The sequence below is a fragment of the Dendropsophus ebraccatus genome, chromosome 3, assembly GCF_027789765.1.
Source record: "Dendropsophus ebraccatus isolate aDenEbr1 chromosome 3, aDenEbr1.pat, whole genome shotgun sequence".
In the NCBI taxonomy this organism is placed as follows: domain Eukaryota; kingdom Metazoa; phylum Chordata; class Amphibia; order Anura; family Hylidae; genus Dendropsophus; species Dendropsophus ebraccatus.
In genome coordinates, this window is record NC_091456.1 from 52148227 (window position 1) to 52173196 (window position 24970).

At 41.6% G+C, this 24970-nt stretch overlaps 2 protein-coding genes across 2 annotated transcripts in view; both read right to left on the reverse strand.

The window, feature by feature from the left end:
* The window catches only part of CTSL (cathepsin L), a 325166-nt gene that overhangs the window by 110258 nt on the left and 189938 nt on the right, over positions 1-24970 (reverse strand). The window lies entirely within an intron of this gene.
* DAPK1 (death associated protein kinase 1) overlaps positions 1-24970 on the reverse strand; it is a 104443-nt gene that overhangs the window by 69225 nt on the left and 10248 nt on the right. The gene's annotated exons all lie outside the window — the stretch shown is intronic.

Sequence of the window (24970 nt, forward strand, 5' to 3'; positions counted from 1 at the left end):
CTGCATCCGGGCAGCCTTAGGGTGGCATTACACGGGCTGATGAAGGCCCAATAATAACTGTACACGAGTGCAGATCTGCTAGATCGGCGCTTGTTTACTGGGCCTATTACATGGCCCGATTATCGTTTAACAAGGGCTGCAGGAACATCATTACTGATGTCCTTGCAGCCCTTGCTTAACTTTATACATTACCTATCCAGGCTGCAGGGCTCCTCTTGCAGTCTTCTCCCCGGGTCCCGCGTGCTCAAGCTTCAGAGCGGCCTGTCTCAGCTGACAGGCCGCTCAGCCAATAACTGGCCGTGGTGGTCCCGGCCAGTGATTGGCTGAGCAGCCTGTCAGCTGAGACAGGCCGCTCTGAAGCTGGAGTGCGCGGGACCTGGGGAAAAGACCGCAAGAGGATCCCTGCAGCCTGGATAGGTAATGTATATCGTCAGCTGCGCACCCTATCGCACGTAGCGATGCGGGGTCGGCGCCTGACAATTATAGGTTCAAACCTATATCAGGCCAATTGGGCCAATTATCGTTCCATGTAATAGTACCCTTAGGGTTGCATCGAACATCTTCAGCCACCGCTAATCAAATACCTGTCTGCTTGAAGTTTGCGCATCTTTATTGGTGACCTATCCTTAAGACACAGCATAAACAAAAAACATTCTTGACCATTAAATTATTATTTTTTTCAGACACCACAATAATGATGGATTTAAAAATAAATTTATATTATACATATTTATTATTTAAAACAGCGTTCACCAGGTAACATGATTTCAGACATCTCTACTCTTATTATGGAAGGGAAATCGGGAACAAGATTTGCATCCCAGACGTTCTATTTTAGTGATGTGACACTCAGGGTAGCTGAACTGTGGATGGTATACACTGCACGTCCCATAATTACAGCATGTAATGTCTACTATGTATATTACTGCAGGGCAGTGTCATATAGAGCTTCCGGTCGCCTTCATGGAAAGGTTATTGTAACAGGGTGTGTATTCTATTACAACACAAAACAGAATATGGGTGGGGTAGGGTGAAATGAATGGTCAGTATCAGTAAAAACATTACACTATGTTAAATTGTCAGTTCCTCCTTCCAATACGACTAACAGACAATTATATGTTTCAGTGAGTGTGACTTGTACGCCATTCCTCAGAGTGGCCTCTCTTCGAACAAGATCATCAAAATGAAGGGAAGACGTTCCCAACCGTCCCAGTAATGGCTCGGTAAACTGTTCCAACACTTTGCACGCACTGCATCCATTGTTCTGCTACGCTTTCTGCTGTGGGACAAACAGCCCTGTGAATGTACACACCTGCTTAGATAAACCGCACACCTTGTTGGATAGAAAACAAAGCTGTATTTATGTTTCTAAAATATCAACCCACGAGATGATCACATCAGAGCCGGCTACAGAACAGGCCAAACTAAGCACTTGGAGGATTCACTTTATTTATATAGTCCCATTGTATTCTAGGAGGATTTAAACACTTGTCACCTTTCCTTGAGATGCAAGTCTTAAAGGGGTTATTCAGCAAATATCTTTTTCTTTCAAATCAATTGAAATCAGAAAGTTATATAGATTCGTAATATACTTCCCATATTTACTAGCTGCTGTATGTCATGCAGGAAATGTTGTTTTATTTTCAGTCTGACACACTGCTCTCTGCTGACATCTCTGGCCGAGACAGGAACTCTGTCTCAGTTTTCTATGAACCCCCATAGAAAACCTCTCCTGCTCTGGACAGTTCCTGTCTCGGCCAGAGATGTCAGCAGAGAGCACTGTGTCAGACTGAAAATAAAACAATTCCTGCAGGACATACAGCAGCTAAGTAGTAGGGGAAGACTTGAGATTCTTTAATAGAAGCAAATTACAAATCTATATTACTTTTTGACACCAGTTGATTTGAAAGAAAATTTTTTTTTGCTAGACAAACCCTTTAATGGGAACCAATCACTTTCCTGAGGGAGTGTGAGTTTACCCCAGTACCTGCCGGTACTGCTCTCCGATGATGTGCCCGGCAAATACCATTCTATGGGCCCGCGTATTCCACTATCCGGCGAAAGAAGTGACATGGTGTCTATGGAGCTGGCAGAAAGGCACACGGCCATGCGCGCTGACAGACAGCGGAGTTCCGTGGACATTATCCCCGAGAATTCCTCAGTATGAACCCACCCTTCAAGCGGAATTCAAGCCCCATTGGCTCCTTTAGGATTCCACTAGTGGAATCCACCCAAAGAGTTGACATGTCAATTTTTGGAGTGGAAAGCGGATCTACAGCAGAAAATTCTGCTATAAAATTCTGCTGTGTGAACAAAGTGGAAATCCCATTAAACACAACGGGACATTGCTCTGTTCCAATTTATGGGAGGAATTTGGAGCAGAAATTAAGAGCGGATTCCACTTCAAATTTTTTTAGTGTGCACATACACTTGGGTACTAGGCCAAGTCATACTCCCTCAAGGAGGTGATTGGCTCCCTTTAAAAGTTAATGATAGTTGCCCACACATACACCTGTGTAAATGGGATTGAGTGGGCAACTATCTTGAAGATGCAGTGATTGTTTGTGCGTCCCGGCCGTATGATTGATTGACACTTGTAAAGACTCTGCAAACAAGCACTGATCTCGTTGATCGGCTGTTGCTTGCAGCCCATGTAAAAGGAATGGCTGCAGACAAGAGACAAGTGATAAATTCCCCCCAGCGTGTTTACAGCACTAACATGTACAATATACAACATGTGATAGTCTGCAACACTTCCTGTATGTAAACAGTTAATACAAACACCGTTAACAAACACCCTATTTAACCCCTGTACACGTGTCTATTATACCAGTGTTATGCATCTCCATGACATCCACACACACTGATACACACCATTAAACTGAGATACTTGCTATAAATATTCAGAAGGGTTTGCACATAATGATTTACCAACACCCATTTAATCATTCTCTTGGCTATAGTAAAAATCTACAAACCGTTCCTATTTGCCTGTGAGGCATCATAACATTTACATCCAACTGGTTCCATGATGCTATTTTTGCATTGTCTATGTATATTCCAGTCTCTAGAATATGCCATCACTTTATGATTGTGGGGGTCTGACCTTAACCTTTGGAACCCCCACTAGTCACAAAATGAAAGAGGGCTCCACTTCAAGTCTACCACTACTCTCTTTTTACTGTCTTTTTTTTTTTTGTAATTCCCACAGCAGCCACCTCGTCACCCATGCTGCTGTGCATATTGCAGTTCCACAAACAGCCAGGAGGCTACAGGGTGCGATGCAGAAGAAAAAAAACAAAAACAAAAAAAAAAAAAAAAAAAACAGAACACCCTTTATCTTCATGCTGGTGTCTTTTTCTGAGGTAGCCTCAGATACGCTAGCGTATGGCTACACCCCCCACACTCACACTTGCAGTTTTATGGTGGCCCAATAGGTTTGTTGTAAATATAAAATAAATTTAAAGAGGCACTGTTTTTAATAAACAACATTAAATTAGCAGGGGATGTGATATACTATATCTTTGCAATTTACTTAAAGTGTGACTGTCGTTATAACTTTCAAAATCTAATCAACAGTAGATGAGATATAAAGCAAGTTTGCAATATACAGTCATTATTTTCTTGTTGTTATCATGCTGTAAAACAAAGCTGTACTTACCAGAAATCCAGGTCCAGTCTCCTGAACGCAGGTTTTTAGACTTGTGCTGGTTGGAAAAAAAACAGACTAAATACAGGAATTCCGGCCAGTACAGAGAGTCACAGCTCAATGTGTCCATCAATCACATGACTGCCTTCTCTCTGTGAGCGCTCAGATAGCCTGGGAAACACTGGACTTCCTGTTTTCTGACTCTTTGAGAAAAAAAACCCAAAAAACAGAAAACAGGAAGTGCCATGTTTTCCATAACAAAAAATAAATAAAAAAATAATGAATGTAAATTGCAATCTTTCTTTATATAACATCTACTGTTAATCTAGATTTTGAAAGTTATAACGACAGTGACAATCCCCCCCCCCCTGTTTTCTATATGAAATACAATGCTATAAAATCAGACAGACAAAATCAAATTTTCTGTAAAACTGCAGTCGACAGTCCATCACTATGGAGACCAAAATGCAGGAAGTGATGTCAGTTGGCCCAGTGAAGATGAATACTGAATAGCCAGCAGCTGAGTAAACTAATTTTTATTTTTTCATGACAGGTACACTTTAAAGAGGATAGAACGGCGCCGTAACGGGGAAGCAGGTGCCGCGGTCCGTTTTTCGAACCGCGGCCCGATTCCCGTGTACGGTGCCGTACTATTCACGGTTACCGGTCGGTGCTCAAGCACTGGAGATACTGTAGGCCGGCCCGCCCCCAGTGGGAGGGAATTCCCTTCCCTCTATGACATTAGAATCAATGGAGCCGCATCATACAGGGGAGGGAATTCCCTCCCACTGTGGGTGCGCCGGCCTACCTCCAGTGCTTGCACACCGGCCGGTAACCGTGGATAGAACGGCAGTGTACATGGGAACCGGGCCGCGGTTCGAAAAATGGACCACAGCACCGGCTTCCCCGTGACGGCGCCTTTTTATCACTGTGTCAGGTTACAGAGGATGTACCTAGTGGTACATCCTCTTTAGGGTCTGTTCACACGTACAGACTAGCTGCGTAAAACTCGCAGAGAACTCGCATCAAACTCACATGAAAGTAGCTGCGTTTTTTGTGGTGTTGAACTTGCCTGTGAAAATCATGTGAAAATCAGAACTCGCATGTAAAAATCGCACGAAACATGCAGCGAGAATACACATACATTGGCTTGATAGCAATCAGTATCGCTGTGGATTTATGTGTGAGAAACTCACAGCAATAAATACGCAGCGAGTCTGTACGTGTGAACCGACCCTTAAGGTTATGTCTATTCCTTCCATTAATAAATAATAATTCTGAAGTAGGCTGCAGGATAGTCCCATTGTAGTCTAGTCCCCAAGACACAAGTCCATTTGTACAAAAGTACATAGGTGGTAGTGCACCAAAAAGTCTATAACCAGAGTATACCCTTGTTTCATAGAGAAAAAGCAAAACAACTGTTCTACCATAGAGTAGGCACAGGTACCTAATAAAGTTGCAGGTTAGATACAAGAAGAACAATTTGTACCCATGTCTTCCAACATGCCAAATATCTGCCATTTCACTTTAAATTACTGCAGGTTTCTGGTTATTTCCAAGAAAGTTACCGTATCTAGACATAGCTGCATGTATTTCAAGCAAATTCACCTATTGCTCATAAATAATGCAGAGACTGCAAATGTTTTGCAACTCCAGTTAGAAATTGTAGCAAGGCTAGCAAATCTACCCGTCAGCTTGAGGAAAGAGTAGATATAATAGGTGCACTATGGGAAAATAAGAAAATTCCTAGAAGTCATTATTTAGATACTAAGCAAAAAAAAAAATCTTTTAATATTAGTGACAACGTGAACAAAGTACCAGCGGCGTAACAGTAATAGGAGCACTATTGTGATAGTGGATGCGTTCTTTGATTTCTTCTAGAATGCTGAACACTGCTGTCGGCGCACCGTGCCATGCTTGAGTATTCCTAGGAGACAGATGAACAATTTTTTTCCACTGTAATTGCTCAGGTGTAAGGGAAACCTGCACTCCTTTGGGATTAATCATTTATGCAATCTGGATAATACTGCCGGGCATGTACTTGGGTTCATCTAAGCAGATCCTTCCATTTCCCGACATATTAATCGAATTCAGGGAAAGGAAGAAGGAGGTCTGGGTTTGAGGGGGTTCCAATGAGTCGTACTGACGGAAAATGTACAGTGATACACATATCAAATCTATTTACAAAAATTCCATCATCAATGCCACCTGCCATGTTTTCCACAACTCCCTAGGGTGACATCCAACTTTCCAGCTTTGGGAATCAGATGCAAAGTGTACGGGTTTGGGGAACATTGCCGAAACTGAACAGTTTGAAAGGTCTGCTCAACACTACCAGTGGTGCCTCCCATTATTAGTAGTGAGAGGTTTCCTGTTTTTCAGAGTTAGCGCTGTAATCCAGAAGCACTTGGGAAATAGGTGGAGTGTGGCTACACATAAAGAATGTGCCGCATTTTAGTTACATTGGTAAAACATTAGCATTTCTTTCAGTTAAAGGGCCCTATGCATTGGTTATTGCCCCGTGTAAGGGTATATGAACTTGGAGTAATTCTCACAAAAAACTCAGTGAGGAATCCGCCGCTCTCCCTCCCCCGCACCCCCACTTGAAGTTCCGCCCATCACATAGGCTCCATTATATGCTCGGGCAGATTCAGTCGTCCGCCCAAAGAAATTACATTTTTTTAGTCGAACAGCAGAATCCGCCCGACCATAGAATAGCGTCTATGGAGCTGGCAGAAAGGGAAGCTGGAGCGTGCGGGGACGAGCGGCGGATTCTGCACTGGGTTTTCCGCGAGAATCACTCCGTGTGCATATACTCTAACGGTATATGTACATTCAAGATTTTAATTGCAATTATTAATACAAATGCAGGAACAGATCATAAATAGGGGACACGTATACAAGAAAAGACTGAGACTTCTGTATTTCAAATACATTGCTGGTTTTGATGAAAGTTTAGGTCTCCTTGGATACAAGCACCCAATGAGAGACTTTAAAATGCACACAACCCCTTTTGGATCCTTTGGGGACTGCACGCATTACGGTCTTATTGCATCCAAGTGGGCATCCAAGGAGATCCGTACTTCCGATTTAACAAAGGAATTCACCACTGATCCGGCTAGACAGGTACACTTTAATGCCCTTTTACAGGGGCCGATTATCGATAACATACACTCATAGGTACGCTCAATTAGCGGATACCAGCTAAGAGTCTGCCATCTAAAAAGGGCCCTAAATCTGCACCACATCACTGTACCGTATATGTCACACGTGAAGAAACCCTATGTTCCTTCCACATATTCTCCTCACATTTCCATTCTATGCATACGTTTGTCAATTAACTCCTTGTAGATTGCTCTTTACTGCCTTTAATTCTGCAGTATTACTTTGTTTCATTGGAAGGTATTTCTTCATTACAGTATTCTATTGGTAATTCAGAACAGATACAGTATATGGCATAAAGACTTGGTGAGTAAAACACATCTAGAGTTATATAACTCTATATGTCATTTTATCCTTTTGGTCTACTTGAAACCTGCAGCAAATGAAGCAGCCAGATCTGCTCTGAATACAGCATTGTGTTCACAGCGCACAAGATAATTGATTTAAATGAGACATATGATGTTCCCACTGGAATTGTACAGGAGGAGGCTGACAAATTATGTTAACTCTCTAAAATCCAGACACTTTGTAACATTGCTGTTTGCATTTTACATACAGATTGAGGCTGGGTTCACACACCGTATATTTCAGGCAGTATTTGGTCCTCATAGCAACCAAAACCAGGAGTGGATTGAAAACACAGAAAGGCTCTGTCCACATAATGTTGTAATTAAGTGGATGGCCGTCATTTAATGGCAAATATTTGCTGTCATCTTAAAACAACGGCTGTTGTATTAAAATAATGGCAGTTATTTACCGTTATATGGCGGCCATCCACTCAATTTCACTATTGTGTGAACAGATCCTTTGTGTTTTCAATCCACTCCTGGTTTTGGTTGCCATGAGGACCTGACATGAGGACCAAATACTGCCAGAAATATACTGTGTGTGAACCCAGCCTAAAAAAAAATATAGTAAAACTTTGGCTTCTAGCTATACAGAATTTTCAGCTAAATAAAACTACCCTTTTGTAAATCAACAAAACTTAGTACTAGATGTTCAGCATACCTTTATCCCAATGTATACTGGTTACATAAAATCTAGAGAAGAGCAAACCTTGAGCATGCTCGAGACCATCCGAACCCGATTGTTCGGTATTTGATTAGCTGGGGCTGCTGAAGTTGGATAAAGCTCTAAGGTTGTCTGGAAAACATGGATACAGCCAATGACTATATCCATGATTTCCACATAGCCTTAGGGCTTTATCCAACTTCAGCAGCCCCAGCTAATCAAATGCCAAACTATCGGGTTCGGATGGACTCGAGCATGCTCCAGGTTCGCTCATCTCTAATAAAATCAAAATGTGGGATACACCAGCTTTAGGGATAAGCTGTTCCGTCACATGGCTGAAAGCAGAATGAGGCTAAACCACCATATTGAAAACCGTCCAGATTCAAAAGGCAACCACCACTTGAACTGAGTTAACCAAAGAAAATACAACACTCCCACATAAAGGGTATAGTGTAATGAATATAAACGATTCTACGCCCAAAACTACATTAGATCTGACAACAATCTGCATTCTATGCATGTGGATGCTGTTTCTGCAACTCCATTCAACTCCATTCTGCAGAGAAAAGTTACGTGTCGCTGAATCTCTGTGGGAATCTGTTGCTTATTTGCTGTACATTCACAGCACATCTATGGCAGACATACTACGGTCAGCCTCAGATTTCTTCTGGGAAAATAGTCATCAGAATTAAAGTCCAACATACTGTATAAAGGTATGTGGCAGAATTTCGCAGCAGAAAATCCCACCTGTCTCAGTGTGACACTGCTTCTCTATGAGAGGGCTCGCGCACCTCTGCTCCAGCCACTCTTCGCGCAAAGAATTGACATGTCAATTCTTTGTGCAGAGAGCGGCTGGAGCTTAGGTCTGTAAGCCCTCTCATAGAGAAGCAGTGTCACACTGAGACAGGTGTGATTTTCCGCTGCAGAATTATGCCATTTTTACTCAGTGTGAACATACCCTAAAGCTGCAAACACACATACTGTACACACTGTCCATAATCATACCGTATGTCTCAGACTGAACTGTCAGAACTCCCTGCATCATAATTTATAATGTGTCAGCACAGTAGCGCAGAGCTTTAACTGTTTCGGAGCTCACTGTATCATAATGAATTCTGATGCATGGAGACCCGATAGTTGACTCCATGCCATGCTGTCTGCCTATGGACTCTATATTCGGAATGTGGGAAAGAAGCCTTGGTTTAACTGTTTTGATTTAGCAAGTGCTAAAAAAACAAAACTATACTCCTTATAAACAGAATTTAACATTTTTTTTTCCTGGGGGTGATGTAACAAACATGGGTGATTCACTCTCACTTCCCTTGATTGAAGCAGAAGTGTAAAATATGATGAGAAGTCATACACAGCCTTTGCTGTTATGTCCACAACTGGTGCTCAACTTCAGCTTTTGTACATTAGTAATGTATCACTTACAGGATCAGCACCTTCTGCTATTATACAGGGTTATAACTATAGGGAGTGCCAAGGTAGCAAGTGCACCAGCAAGGCCCTGCAGAAAAAGACATCTTATACAAGTGCCTGTGTAATAAATATTCTATGTTTATTGATTACACATATTCCCAGTCTTGAGCTCTTTTCATACACTAAAATAGCTGTATTTGTTAATAATCACATAGTATATCCACGTAATATCGCTATGTATGAGAAGTTCTCTGCTCCCAGCCGCACTGCTGACACTTTAAAACATTCCTTTCTTTTCTAACAATAAAAAGGTATATAACTAGAATTGAGGGCAACTTGAGCGTGCTTGACTTCGATTGTTTGGCATTTGGATACTGGTGGCTGAAGATGTTGGGTGCCGCCCCAGAGAGTTCTGGTAAACATGGATACAGCCATAGTATGACTTGAGTTGTGCTCATGTCTATTTTTAAGACTATAAATTAAGTATATATTGGTATAGAAAATACAATCCTAAATAAAAGGTTTCCTTTGATAACAAAAGGGTCAAGCCCTGCTAGAATGTCACAGATACGGATGATGCATGAATAAGGAGAATTTACCTTTCTTTCTCTTACAGAGGCATAAAAGTGGTAACAGTTGCTTTAGGTGGTACAACACGCTTGGCTATTTCGCTCACATTTGGTGGAGCTATGGTGGAGGCGAGTGCTCCTAACAGAGGCCCAAGTGCTCCTATTAGTATCACCGGACCATGGGGCAAAAGACTAACTGCACCAGAATGGCAGAGGGGAGGAAGGTAAGACACATACCTTCATCCTCCGTGTCTCCTGTGCAGTAGGAAAAAAAAGTCTTTAGATGGAAAAAATTCCACCAATACTGTAAAGATTCAATCTCAGCACTCACCATAAATGCTTTATAGTTTTATTGTGGAAAATTCATATCCATTATAAACGAAACAGGACGTTTTGGCATTAGCCTTTCTCAGCTTTCTTGGCTGACAAAAGCTAACACCGAAACGTCCTGTTGTGTTTATGATGGATATGAATTTTCTCCTTTGCAGTAGGGACATATCAGTAGGTTAGATTCGTCTAACCTCCCGATAGTTCCCCTCTCAAATATTTAGGTCATACATGGTCCCACACCTATCCCTAGAATGAGGGTCCCATGACCTATCTGGGCCTACTTGCGGCAGCCAGAGGTGAGAGACAATTCTGAAGACAGTTAAGTGGACTATTTTATACCATTTCCATAGATATTAATGGGAGTTGAACAACAGAAACAGGGTAGTTTGTGATGCCTATGTGTTTGCACAGCTCCTGTTATGTCTGTGTTATGTGCCTTTTTCATCATGGTGTTTATGAGGTAGGTGATATAATAAAGCTGTGCAGTTCCCTTTATTTGTAACATATATTCCAAACCTATGCACTTGTAGAGATACGATTTCTTGTTTATGATGTTACAGAGCTGATTGATATATAGTTTTGCAGCAACAATTCGTTATACAGGGGAAGGCAGTCATGTAGAGATGAGCTAATTTACAGTATTCAGAAAGCAAGGCGCTTCGTCAGCTCCGCAGTTGGCGTATCAGCTTGCTGCGTTTAAACTTCATGGGGGCCTGGAAAAGCTGGATACAGTCCTGGGAAACTAGGAACAGTTTCCCAGGACTGGATCCAGCATTTATAGGAACCCAGAGCGGCACAGAGTTCAAAGGCAGCCGATTGCCAAGCTAACGAAACACCTCACTTCCTTTATACTGTAAATTTGTTCATCTTTACTGTCAATCCCCATCAGTTACTAAATAGGGCCGCCCATTGGACTCCCAGGCATAGAAAGGCACAAATACAAGCTATACTCATTCTATAACTCATTCCACCCTGTTCAACTTTGACAAGATACCTACACATCCTGACACTTTAGTTCAGTGGAATATTGCTCATCCTCCCTTGCCTTTTAAGGGCCCGCTCACACTATGGATTCGCGCCACATCCCCCCTGCTATGTCTTTGAATGGGAGGGCTCCCGCATCTCCGCTCAATTTATGTCAATTCGTTGAGCGGAGGCGTCCAAGCCCTCCCTTTCAAAGACATAGCAGGAGGGATTCGGCGCAGAGTCTACGGATGGAGGTTCCCGGCAGAATCTCCGTGTCGAATCCATAGCGTGAACAGACCCTAAAAAGGAAGGATGTATACAGAATTTGGGGTCATTTTTGGAATTAAAAAATACTGATGTTTTCATGGAAATGCAGGTGCAACAAAAGAAAGTATGACGGTCAACTGTGTTCCTTTACTCTCACACACAACTTAGATAAAACAGGGCGGAAATAAGATGCGGCTGCAAAATATTCTCTACAAAACAAAACAAAGTGAAATAATCAATCCCTGGCCAGCAGTGTGAGGAGATACTGGTGACGGGATTACATTATCATTGTACAGCTTATCTAACAGGCATTTCCAGGCAGCCATAAGGAAAGGCTTTTACAGAGATTTCTCCAAAGACGTCATTGATGTGCATGGCCAAAATGCTCGGGTATTAATTAAATAAGGTATTGCACACAGAATCGATAAACCATAGCAGGGTTCCCAAAGCAACAAGCACATTTTGTAAGCTTTAGCATCAAGTTAGCAACTATTTCCAACAACACAATACCCCCTGGGTGTCTCAAGTAACTTAATCACTGTGCGAAGAGAAATATAGACTATGCTTCAGAGATTACCTGGCTTATCTATAGTCTGTCATGTGGAACCTATGGGATGATTAAAATAAGGACATCATTAACAAACAACTATCCAAACAAGCAAACAAATGTATGTCAGTCAATGACCCCCGATACAGTACATAAAATCACTGGCTTAAAGGGAGTGTTCATACGATAAAATGTTATAGAAATTGATAGGGAAATGCCTTAAAGGGACTTTATCATCTGGTTAGGGTATCCTAACCTGCTGTCCGATCCTTATAGAGAACATTATGCAAAAGGCACTAAGTGGCACATTAATCATTATGCGCCCTGGTGTAGACCACAGAAAAGGCACATTTTCTGTGGAAACCAAAAATCTGTGCCTTTTCCGTGGCATTAGCCCTTTTCACCTCATGCATCTGCAAACAGGTGTAAATTAAGACAGAAATCTACACCTGCTCTGGAATGGGTATAGATTTCTGCACCCACTGTGCATCAGACGCAGGTTATTTAAGACCAGTATGCTGGTCTTGACAAACGGCCCTCATAGTGCTTTTAATAAAAGCAGATTACCAGAGCGCCATATTAAGGCTATGTTCACACAACAAAGTTTTTTTTGGAAAGAACGTCCACTGTATTCAATTAAAACAGTGGCTGTTCTTTTCAGCCTGGCGCGCATTGCATTAAAATCGATGCAATGCCGCCCACTGTTTACATGCGCGTTGTTCGGTGCAGCTGTGAAATGAATTGATAAGCTGAAACTTGTAGCGAGTCTAGAACATGGATAGACTGTTTTCCATTATAATTTTTCTCTGAGTAGATTCCACTTCTGGTTTTGGCTTACAAATACGTATGCAAAATACCAACTAAAATGCTGCAGTGTGAAAGAAGCCTAAAGCGATGTTTACAAGCTAAAGATTTGACAAGCATTCTGGTGCAAAATCTGATTCACATCCATCAGTCTGTTTTTTTTCTTGCAGGTTTTTGGAAGAATCACTTATTTAGAGACATTTAACTTTAACATTAAAATTGGATTACTCCTTTTTATAGTTAAAGAGATGACTCAGTAACCCACCGAAAGCTGCCGTCACTCAGAGCGATAGTACATCAGCCTTTCCCAACCAATGATTCCCCAATTCATTGTGTACACAATACCGAAGAACGTTCCTCTTACTCGGCATCTTACATGAGGCTAATATTTATAGACAATATTTTAGAACATGATTTCATATAATGTCATGTTTACCCCTCAGGGCCTCGACAATAAAGAAGTACAGTGTTGGCTGAAGTTAAAACAGACTCTGCTTAAAACACAGAGACTTCCGCTCTTTGGAAAATGAATGTGTATTATATTAATGCCAGCGCAATGTGCGCAAGATAGAAGGAGATAAATATGACATTTCCACGAGTTGCATAAGATTTATAAAGCCATAAATGTCACAATCTTAGCAGAGCACCTGTTGAGGATATGGCCGTTTATCACTGAAAGTAAAGGTCAAAGCGTTCTAGCAAACACAAGTACTGTACATGTCTTCTAGCACTGCAGCCTGACTTGTAGCTTGATAGTGAAGTGGAGGTCCAGGTTTTCCTATAGTGCTTGTCTTATAATCAGCGCCATCTCATTGCCGGGTGTCATTAAAGTGTTAAACTGCAACACACACACACACACACACACACACAGCGCTCAGATTATGTAAAATTATAATGCAATGGTTGGAAAGGCTATTCATCCTGCATGTCCACAGGTTACAGATGGTTTTATGAGTATAGACCACCATAGAGAGGGTCTTTAAATCAACAGGCTGTGAGAATTTCCTTGACAAATGTTTTGGCAGCCATTGTTTCTGTAGGGTAATACAGGGTATGGGTGAGGGTCAGAGTGGTGGGGTCACCCTCTCTAGGGTTGGAGCTCTGTCTGGAGGGAAAGCTATACAGAGGATAATTTGGGAATATAATAGGGCACAGCAGCCTATATCCCATATGGAACACTTCTCTGCCCTCCAGCTACAATATGTGAAGTGGTATTTGCCACTCACACACGATATGAAAGTTCTTCCTGCAAATGATGAACACCAGTAATATCCTGGCCTGCATCCATCCCCGTGGTTTATTTGCTTGCTCTCGACAGTCATCTGAATGACAAGAAAGGTTTTTTATCCTGTTTTATTGCAGGTTTTCAGGATATTCATTTTTTCATGATTTTCTACCTTCAGGCTATGTTTACACTATGTAAGTTCTGCAGAAATTATGGCCGTTGTTACTCTGTGATTTCTGCGGCACTTTTGTAGTGCTGCAGGCTGAGGAAATCCCGTCCGGAGTGTATACACATGGTATACACTCCGGCCGGGATCCCTAGCGGCGTCGCAAGAAATTGACATGTCCGTTTTCTGCGGCCGCTATTCACACTATTCTATTGTGTGCGGTGGGAAGTTGTGATGCGGACGCGCACGGATGCACCCGCATCAGAACTCAGCGGCGCTAAAGATCATCTTTTCTCGCGGAACGGCCGGTCTCTTACAGAGTGTGAACATAGCCTTAAAAAGGAAAATTAAAAGATATTCCGTCTTCTAATATGATGGCTATATAGGTTAGCATAGATTTTCTGAAATTTACTACTAAGGATTAAAGGATCTAGATTTGTAAATGCTGAGAAAAAAAATCCAAAAGAAAAGCAGTGGCTGCAGGGGATGTGTAATATTACATGGTGGCTATTTAGATGAAGGTCCTTCACATAATGAATGGACTGCCGGAGCACTGGCTATGGCTTTCTGTTATGTCTTATTGGAGGATTGTGGTGATGCAGATGTAGGTCAGAGCCCCCTTTTTACTATACATGAGGGCAGACTGTAGGACAAAAAACAAACAACCCTTGGTGTCCCATATCCCATATGCAGTCCGTTCCCTTGATTATCCCACTACTTCCTATTTCCTGGAATGACTCATCTAGGCACTGACAGCCTGCTCAGCCACTGACTTCAGAGGTGTACTGTATCAAGTAAGGCTGCATTCACACTTTCCCTTAAGTTGCCCGTGCGCAAAGATCCGTGCACAGGGACAAATTTATAGCCTATTGTTCAGTATTTTCACGGATCTCCAATCAATTCCGTTTAAAAATAGGACATGTCATAATTCAGAACAGAGGCACGGAACAGATTCTCCCTAGAATTCAATGAGATCCGTGTGACATCCATGTTCATGCGTGAAAAACACGGATGTAATGTTATCAATGTAATTTAAAATGCTTTAAACAGATCCGTGAAAATGCAGACGCAAAACGGAACCAAAGTGGATGACAACACGGACGGTTTTGTACATATCACGAAGGTAGCTAGCAGACCACAATCACGTACCAGAAAAACCACTGCCTAAGTCTCTATAAACTATTTTTTTTGGTGTCCGGATAATCCCTTTTAAATGTGCCAAATTGGCTCATACTATATCCCAGAAGTTTGGGAAAAGTGCAATAGTAAATTTACCTCAGTACTTTATGAATTTCATCCACACAGAATAAGAGAAAAAACTAAAATAAAATGTCTACAGGGGTTCAATTTAAGCGTGAGGGACAAAAACAACACCATCACGACTATTCCTTCCAAAAAAAGATCTCAGAATACACAGTATAGAATTCCATCCTTCAACACAAATATGGGTAATTAAACGTTCCTTCTCTTTGTCACCCAAGGTGGCTTTTTTTTTTGCACTTTCCTACATTTGTGACAAGTTCTAAACCTTTTCCAAAGCTATTCATTATGGGATAAACAAGGCCTCTGCAGCTGCAGTGCAACACGGCTTCTTACACCCACCTAATCCAAGCTAAATATATGCCATGTTCCTTCCACCACATATACATATACATTCAAAGCTGACATTTTTAAACCAGTCCTGGTTTGCATTTTTTTTTAAAGTTACAGCTGAAGTTAAAGAACTCTGTTAGAAAGCAGCAATGGAGTACAGTCAACAGGTGACATTTACAAGGTCAATGACAAATACTTACAAAGCATTTACACAGGAAGGGTTTCCTCGCTCTAGCAACTAGAGGTTGAAGCAAGCTTTATTTTATTAGTTATTCCATTGTCTGTAAGGTTCAAACATTTTAAGATACTGTTCAGAAAACATGCCAAGAATTTACTGTAGTGATTGTCCTTATGTTCTTCAGACAAAGCTAACGCATTAACATCTCAGCTCCTCCTGGCAACTAGGTCTTATGGACGTCAACTGTTCACAAATCGAGAAGGTGGTTAGTCAGCGTCAGCTTCTTGCAGGTATATCGGTGCTTTGAGTTTTTTATTAGGACTCCTGACTGCATAGCATGCAGTATTTATTTTTTTTTGTAAGGTAAATTTAAGTAAAATAATAGACGCTATGTCAAAATGGGAGTTCCATCTTGTGGTAACCCAGAGCAACTAATTTCTGCCCAACGTAAGGTAGAATGAGGTGTCCCTCGGTTTGACTCTGTAGTGTGGTGTATTTAACTGCAGAAGCCTCTGTAGAGCCCTCCATTTTGTTTATTAGCTATCTCAGCTCAGCTACATCCATGTTCTAACATGTGCTTGTGTATTTCTTATCTGTATACCAAGAGTTAACAAGAGATCTGTGAGGTGAGCCTTGTATCCTTGGTACCAAGACAGAACCCCTCTGATAACTTGTGCCCCAACTCTACCCTTCTTCTGGGAGGAGTGAGATTCCCTGGTTAGGACCAGGGTAGTGTGTAGTGTCTGGCTTTGCCAGGTGAAGTGACCACTGTTCTCAGTCCACCTTCAGGTCTGGGAATTAGAAGAGAAGCAAAGCAGCATCTTTACTCCCAGAACTACTAGATTCCTTTGGTAGAGGAGCCTGGATCATCTGTTTGGGACCAGTGTAAGAGTAAGTGATCTACTGGATAGAATCCTTAAATGCCAGAGGACTTCTCTGAACCAGTATACCAAAGTGTCCCACTTCAGTTCAAGCTACTGAGATATCCTTCTCTAATTTCTGCAATTCAGAAAACTTCAGTCATTAGGTTCACCCTGCTCCAGAGACCTTCTGCACCGGCCCGAGTGTATGTGAGACTCTCAGCTCTGCCTAACCTATTCCTCAGTAAGCTGCTCATAAAGATAGAAGACCTGAGAGGACCAAAGAGTTATTAGCTGCCTCAGAACCCCATTTCATCACTAAACTGAAAGCTACCACAGATCTCACCATTAACTCCTGGTGTTGGATCATCCTGACTGCATAGTCACCTTATGCAACTGTGTGAACTGTACCAAAGTTTTACCCCAAGTAAAGTGCCTTATTGCTTCCATCCTACAAGTGTGTGGACATTGCTTACTTCAAAGTACATATTACTTTGCATCTCCTGTGAGTGTGCTGAGAGGCCAGGCCACCATAACACCCTCGGACCCCACCGTGACAAGTAGGTTCCAGTTAGGCCCCTGTTGCACCCTAACACCCAGCAACCCCTCACAGTTACCCCAGGATACCACATTCTCACCTACATATTTTGCATACAACGCAGGATCTATGTACTATACGTCGGACATTACAGGCACATGTGCTAATTTTGTCTATTTTAACATTCAAGCAAATCTAGCACTAACCTTGCCCATGCCAAGATCTTAGTATGGGAACATATCTTGGGCACATTAGCATTGCCTGGTTGACTTTTTAGGACTGTTAAAGCAAGCAGCAGATAACTGGGCTCCATATCTAGGATCCCCAGGTACCCCACCAACTAGCTATAAACCTCCAGCCCTGAAAGATGTCAGCAAATCTTTCTGTGCTATAATAATCTCTCTCCAGTTGGGTTAAGGAACCCGTGGTTAGCTAGGGGGTAAGAAGATCCCTGCAGTACTAAGTATCAAAAACAAATAAATCACTTAAAGAAACTGTGGTAGGAGTGTTATAATAAAAGTCTTATAGCATTTAATAATAGTGGAATTACACACATGGTGGATGTTGACAAGGGTTTCTATGGTACAATAGTGTCCCCTGTCTGACCCTGCCTCTTGCTAGGAGGGGAACCCCTGGTTTAGGCAACCCAAAAACGCCAGGAGGGACTTATCCTGCACTAAAATGTTTGTGGGTTTGTCCGGTCAATGGAAAGTCTGTCTTAAGTCATAAAGAAAGAAGAATTGGTGTATATGTGAGCAGCCGGTAATAATGAAGATTGGTGTTGTGGTCTCCCTTCTTCCGTTTTTCCAACGTGTTTCTCTTGTTCGGTAGTTCTTCAGGGAATAGGAAGAGAGTTGAAGCAGAGTTGTGGGGATAGACCTAGCATGAGGCAGGGTCAGACAGGGGAAAACCCTTTGAAAACCCTTGGAAAACCATTGAAACCCTTGTCAACTTCCACTTTGTTAACACTTTTATGCTTTATTTTACCTTTTCTATGTGTAATTCCACTATTAATAAATGCAATAAGACTTCTTATAGCAATCCTACCACAGTCCCTCTACGTGATTTATCCGTTTGTGCTGTAATAATAAGAAATGCACATCATATTGCGGCACAATTACCAGTGCCACAGCATACGTAATAATGGCACATCGGCATCACGTGGATTCCCTGTCGGTGTGCCAGCAGAAAGATGTGACAACATAAATACTTGAGGACATTTCCACTTGCTTATTTACTCAGCTATTCCCAACAAGACCACTCAGCAAAAGACGCTTTAACTTGGACTGGAAAGTTGCGCAGTGAACAGAATGTGATTCCAATTGAAGGCATCTCCTGGTATAATTAAACTCTAGAGAGAGCGAAGCTGTTATTAGCGGCCCCTGCCTTACAAGATTACAGGGCCGCTCCTTTTTGGAACTGCCAGAAAGGGAGATAAAAAATAGACTTTGTTAAACTGCTCCATATGGAGGACGTTATGCAAGATCATTTAGTAAACTCTCTAGAGGAGAAAGCATGGACTCAGGGTCACAATAAAAGGAAATTCACTGTTTCGTTCTTATCTACAATTATGTATGAGATATAAATGGAATATGATGACCGTTTGTCTCATAACCTTAGGGCTATTAACCAATCACACAGTGCAAACATTACAGAGATCAAGTCCTAGAAAAGTAATTGCATCAAGTATAGACAAAGTTGCATTATATTCAATGTGTCCGCCATTACCATTTTCTTAGCCTCCCCTAAATGCGAAAAAATATAACGTATGCAGGACGCCGACCCCACTGACTTATAATGGTTTCTCTCTGTTATCACCAAGATATGCTACTATTTTCCTCATCATTATGGCACAGACTCACAAAGAGCCGTGGGTGCAGATGTGAACGTTGCCTGAGGCCACATTCACACGTCTGTGTCAGTACAGTAGCGTAGATCTTCAGCTGTTTCGAAGCTCACTGCATCATAATTATAATGTAAAAAGTTCAGTCCGTGATATATGGTCAGTTACAGACCATATATCAACGTGTGGATGAGGTCTAAGGCTCTCAAAGCATACATAGGAGACGATTCAACTCTAAATTCATATTTCTTTGAAGTATCAAGTCAACATGGATATTCGCTTGATTTTTCCCAGGAAAGTCCATTCTTAGAAAACATATTGATGGCATGTGCTGTTAGGCTAAGTCCCAACTCTTTATACATCATGTCATAGCCTTTCAGCAGACTTATACAGTAAGGGCCCTATTACACAGAGCAATAATCGGCTGAATCGGGCATCGACAACGATCAGCCGATGAAAACAATCATCGGCTAATCAATGTTTTAGGTTTGGACCTAAAATTGTCGGGTGGTGACTGCGCATCACTATGTGTAATAGCGATGCGCGGCCGACGATTCCTCAAACACCTGACACCTTACCTCTCCCCGCTCCCGGTCTTCTACCCTGTGCTCTGCAGCTTCCCATCCCGGTGGCTGCAGCGTCTGAGCAGCCTGTCAGCCCAGACACTGCTGCCGGCAGGATCGGGAAGCTGGGATAGTTAGACCAGGAGCGGGGAGAGGTAAGGTGTCAGGTGTTTGGGCAAGGGCTGCATTGACATTGCTAACTCCCCGATTATCGGGCAGTCTAATAGGTCCAGTAAATGAGCACCGATCTAGCAGATTGGCGCTCATTTACTAAAATGATCAGGCCATACTCGGCCTGTGTAATAAACCTCTGAATTAGAATTATTGCCTCATACCTATGCTACTGTATATTCCTTTGTCAGCCATAGCCACCAAGGTTAGTTTTCCATTTACTGTAGTGGCTTACTGTATAAGAAAGCACAATCTAATGTACATTGCACTAGCTGTTCCCATCATGCCTGGATAGCTAAAGCTTTGGCTGGAGGGGAATTGGAGTTTCGCAAAAGCTGGAGGGCCATGAGTTTGACACCCCTGATTTACATTATGAAGACACATATTTGCTCCATGGGGCTAGTGCTAGACAGACAATACAAAGTACATTCAAATTATCCCAAGATACAAAGGATAAGTCATAAATATCTGAAAATGGGAGTCTGACTGCTGGGACCCTTAATTCTAGAATACACAAAGCCAATAAACCTCAATATTTTCTGCTGAAGGCTAAAACATTTACATACAAAAAAAACTACGCAAAAGGCACAAAGGAGCTTTACTAAACTTTAACCAAGCATAAAATACAATCCAGCGGCATTGGTAAAACTACGGTATGATAGATAGCAGTACTTGATTTTATAGAACAGCATTTATTTGGACATTGTCCAAATGACTTGCAAGTACAGTAATGGTCTACTAATGGTCTGCAACTAATAAGACTCCAATTTCCATGGGACATTGCATCAGCAGTCATGGGTCTTGGCGACTTTATCACTTAAGAAATCTGCTGAAGTTGCTCATCCAGGAGTAGATACATTTTCCATGTTCCACAAAACTATAAGAAAGAACAGGTACTTGTTCAGTGCCAGAGATCTCAGTCACTCACAAAGACTCTGATAGTGGATGGAGCTTGTTGTCAAATGCTGCAAAAATTACTACACATAGACTGATATAGCAGAAATTGTAATATGGTGCCATTGACTGGGAGCATGGCTGAGACATGACCTCTCCATTCTTTGTCATCAAGCTCATAACACTATTCAGCAATCCCTAAAGCAGTGCCTCTACCGCAAGTGCATTGAAGATTCCCTGTTTGCTATTAGGGTCCGTCACAATAAAGCTAGGCTTACATGGCGACTTTATTGGTGACACAGGGATTATTTCACTTCAATCATACCTGTTATGGCCATTGGCATGACTGGCTGAGAAGCACTTCGTGAATACAACGTCTCTTTCAAGCATAAATAGGTTACAGATATAGCCATGTGATGCTGGTCGACAGACACAGTAATTTACATATAGCATGAAGGATTGACAGATCTGTCATTCTTTGCACCCCCAGCGGAGGTATATACCCATCGCTGCATTATAGAATAGATTATACTTAATACAGGACTATTTTTAGAACAGCACGTCTAAATAAAGATGTCGTCAGGCTCATAAGTGCAACAAATAGGTTGTTCTCTTCCTTTAACTCTTTGGTGTGCTCTATCTGTGCATGCTTTTTAGTGACATGAGATTTTTTTCCCCTTTGGCTGCAATCAATCAACGTGAGCGGATGAACAACTCATGATATAAATGTATCCAAATCCTAATTTTTTTAATTTATTTATTTTTAGCTTAGGAAATCCCTTCAAATATGATCTATTAGAGACAACGTTGATATAACATTGTGATACAAAGTGCTTCAATTTTGAATTTGGTGCCTAAATACCTTAACAGAGGCACCATTGTCCGAACCCCCTATAACTGTGCATTAGGAGACAGAGTTTCCTCCTCCATCCCCATAGCACCTGTCCCCAGCATCAGACCCAGAGTAATGTGATTCTATGGCACAGAGTCGTGCACCGGAGAGGAGCGTTATAGAGCAGGAAGCTCAATCTTTTAATGCATAGTTTTATGGATGGGGAGAATGGTGTCTCGGATAAGGCATATAGGCACCAAATTCAAATTGGAAGTTACGAGCATGAGAAGTGCTCGGCATGATACTTTAAATATAATGTTATTTATCCCGTTCTGTGAACGCTACTTTACCATAGTGCTGCCATAGTTACAGAGTGGGGGGGGGAAGCTTTGTGAACAGCCCATGGTCTATGGTACACTTAATCTGCCTCTGCATACTCAACATTTTCGTTTCTTCATTCATCATTATGCAATAACCTGTAACATATAACTTTGATCTGGTGAAAAAAAAAGTGCTGCAATAAAGCAGGTGTAAAGTACATGCAAATTCATTTCTTATCCTGATCATCATTTTCCCAGCAAATCCACAAAGCACTTGGTAACACAATTTCTAAATACACTATGGAGATAACAAATCATTGCACAGTGTGAGAGAAATGGCCCATCCAGGGGTTTCCCCTCTGTTTCTGTAAATGCAACTACAATTTGAAAGTAGTTATCTCTGAGTGGACACTCCTCATAGGACATTACTCCACCTACTTCTTATATACACCTTTCCTTTCACGCTTCCATTAATATTAGCATGCCGGCTTTACACCAGTGTATGTAGGCTGCAATCAATTGGAAATCCCAGGAGGAAAACTGGGTGGTGCAATTAAGCTCCATTCACTTCAATGGAACTGAGTAGCAAAACCCTGCCCATGTGGCCATGTTTTTGTAGCACTGGATAACCCCTTTAAGTAAAATCAGGTATCTGTAGCTTGTGGTCTATAGAATGTGCTGGCCCGCCCGCCTTATGTAAGGACTCCTTCCCATATAGCTGTCAAAGGTTCCATCCAGCGTAGAAGAAAAACACCAGAGGGACACTAATGGCAGAACTTGTCCGATTGTTGTCGATAGGGTTGTTCCTGAGTTGGATGGAAAAACATCTCCAGCAGAGGTTTCCTATTCTGGGATATTGTATCAGGTGTGGCATCAGTTGTAGTCAGCTTCTGCATAAATAACTAATCCAGATGCACCACATATATGTGGACTGAGCCTAATAGCATGCAATTGGAATTGACCAAGCTGTAATAGTGCATGTAGGTGTAAATGGATGTTAAAAGGTATTTTGACCATGCACTGTGACCTTTCTGCATCCTGCAGGTAACTGCAGGTCTTTTAACCTATGTATTAGTAAGTGTGGCCTTTGTTGGTGATAAAATATGTATGGCTACTATTTCTCTTAAACAGTAGCTCTTACAAATCCTACAGAGAAATATGCCTGTCCATTTGCATGGCCAAAACTCTTGCCATTCTGAATGATTTTTCCTCGGCTACTTATTAATGCTGTTTTTAAGGCTTGTTTATTATGTGTTTTTATTGCACAGGTGTTTTTCTGTATTCATACTGCTACACAGAGGTCTTTGTAACAAAAATGCCACTAACGTCATCCCTAGGCCATGCTGCATTGTGAAAAACTACAACCAACCTCCAAAACATAACAGTGAATAAAAATGCCAACACAAAAGATTTATAAATCTGTAAAACAAAAACGGGTGTAACTTGCCCATAACAACCAATCACAGATTGTGTGAAATAATAATTTGCCCACAGTCACCAGATTGATATATTTGGGCCAAAACCGTATGTGAGACACTACATTTAAGAGTATTCCCTGCACTCAAACGTTACAATCCCACGTAAGAGGAGTTTTGAACTCCTTGTAAGAAGCTTAACAAGGCTTTACTCTGAGCAGGTACTCCACAAATATAATCGCGCAAACGTTTTGTTAGCTCTCCGTAGTAAGCGCACACAGATCCAGGACTATTGGACAAACAGCTGAAGAATGCTGAAGACCAGCACTGTGATTGGTAGAACTCATACAACCATGTTTCTCCTATACCCATACTGGATAAAGTTTTTCCATTTGTGGATTGCTCATTTGAGACCTTGTGTTTTTTCTTATCTTTATTAAGACTTTTAAAAATTTTTTATAGCCAAGCTGCAGTATTAGGGCCCTATTACACGGGACGATTATTGTGCGGAAAATCGTTAAATTGTTCGAATTTAAACGATAATCGTTGTGTGTAATTGCAGGCAACGATCGAAAAATCGTTCGTATGTCGATCGTCGATTTAGATCTGAACCTAAAATTATAGTTAATCGTTCGCTGTAATTCCACGTTCGTTCAAGTTCCGCATTTTTTCACTAATCACTCGGTGTAATTGCACATTGTTCATTGTTTTTCTGGGATCAGAAGGAATAAACGATCATAGTAACAATCGCAATAACGATCATAGTAACGATCGTAACTAACCATTATTGTTCTGTGTAATATGGTGAACGATTTCAGGTTAACGATAAACAATCTCATTTGCGATTGTTTAGCGTTAGTCGTTAATCGTTAAAAATCGCTCAGTGTAATAGGACCCTTAGCTTTTAGCTACGCACTTCTCCTGGCTCTATCTAGAGATTGGTCAGATTCTGGCAGATCAAAACTTTTCAGTCCCCACCCCCACTCCAAAAAGCACACTTTAAAACCAGGAGAGGGTATAATGGTTCAAGTTGTATATTTTTGAGTTTCTACTGTTCTACTATTCAATGTACTCTATAAGCTGCATCAGATCAGCTCCTGAGAAATCACTCCACTCACTATACTGTATTATATTATATATGCTATACTATAATATATTGAATATCTGGGGAACAGTAGTTATCGACTAATGCAGGTTCACACATATAGTGTGCTACAGAACACTATACAGTTACTATATAATGGCAGTAAGCAGGTCAGAAATGAATGAACATATTAGTGGCATCCACATACACCCACAATTGCTATATAGACAATGATATGGACCAAGTTATTTAATGGGACTGTGGGGGGTTTTAGTATTTGGTCTCTGTCTGGGGGAGGGCTGGAAATAAGTAGATGAGACCTATTGTAAATGAGGAATCCCATTCATTGTTATGAAACTACTGTAGTGTGAGTGATGGGGGAGGGAAGCCACCCGCTGACAGCCCTAAAGCAGCTTTTTAGATGTGAAAAGTTCATATGTGTAAAGTGCAGCAGTCAGAGCACATATGTCATGTGCAGATTGCATTGTCACAGTATTTCCAACAACTCCGGTGCAAGTGTTTGATTTCCAACTGGTGCAACACCCCCTCCTATAGTGATGA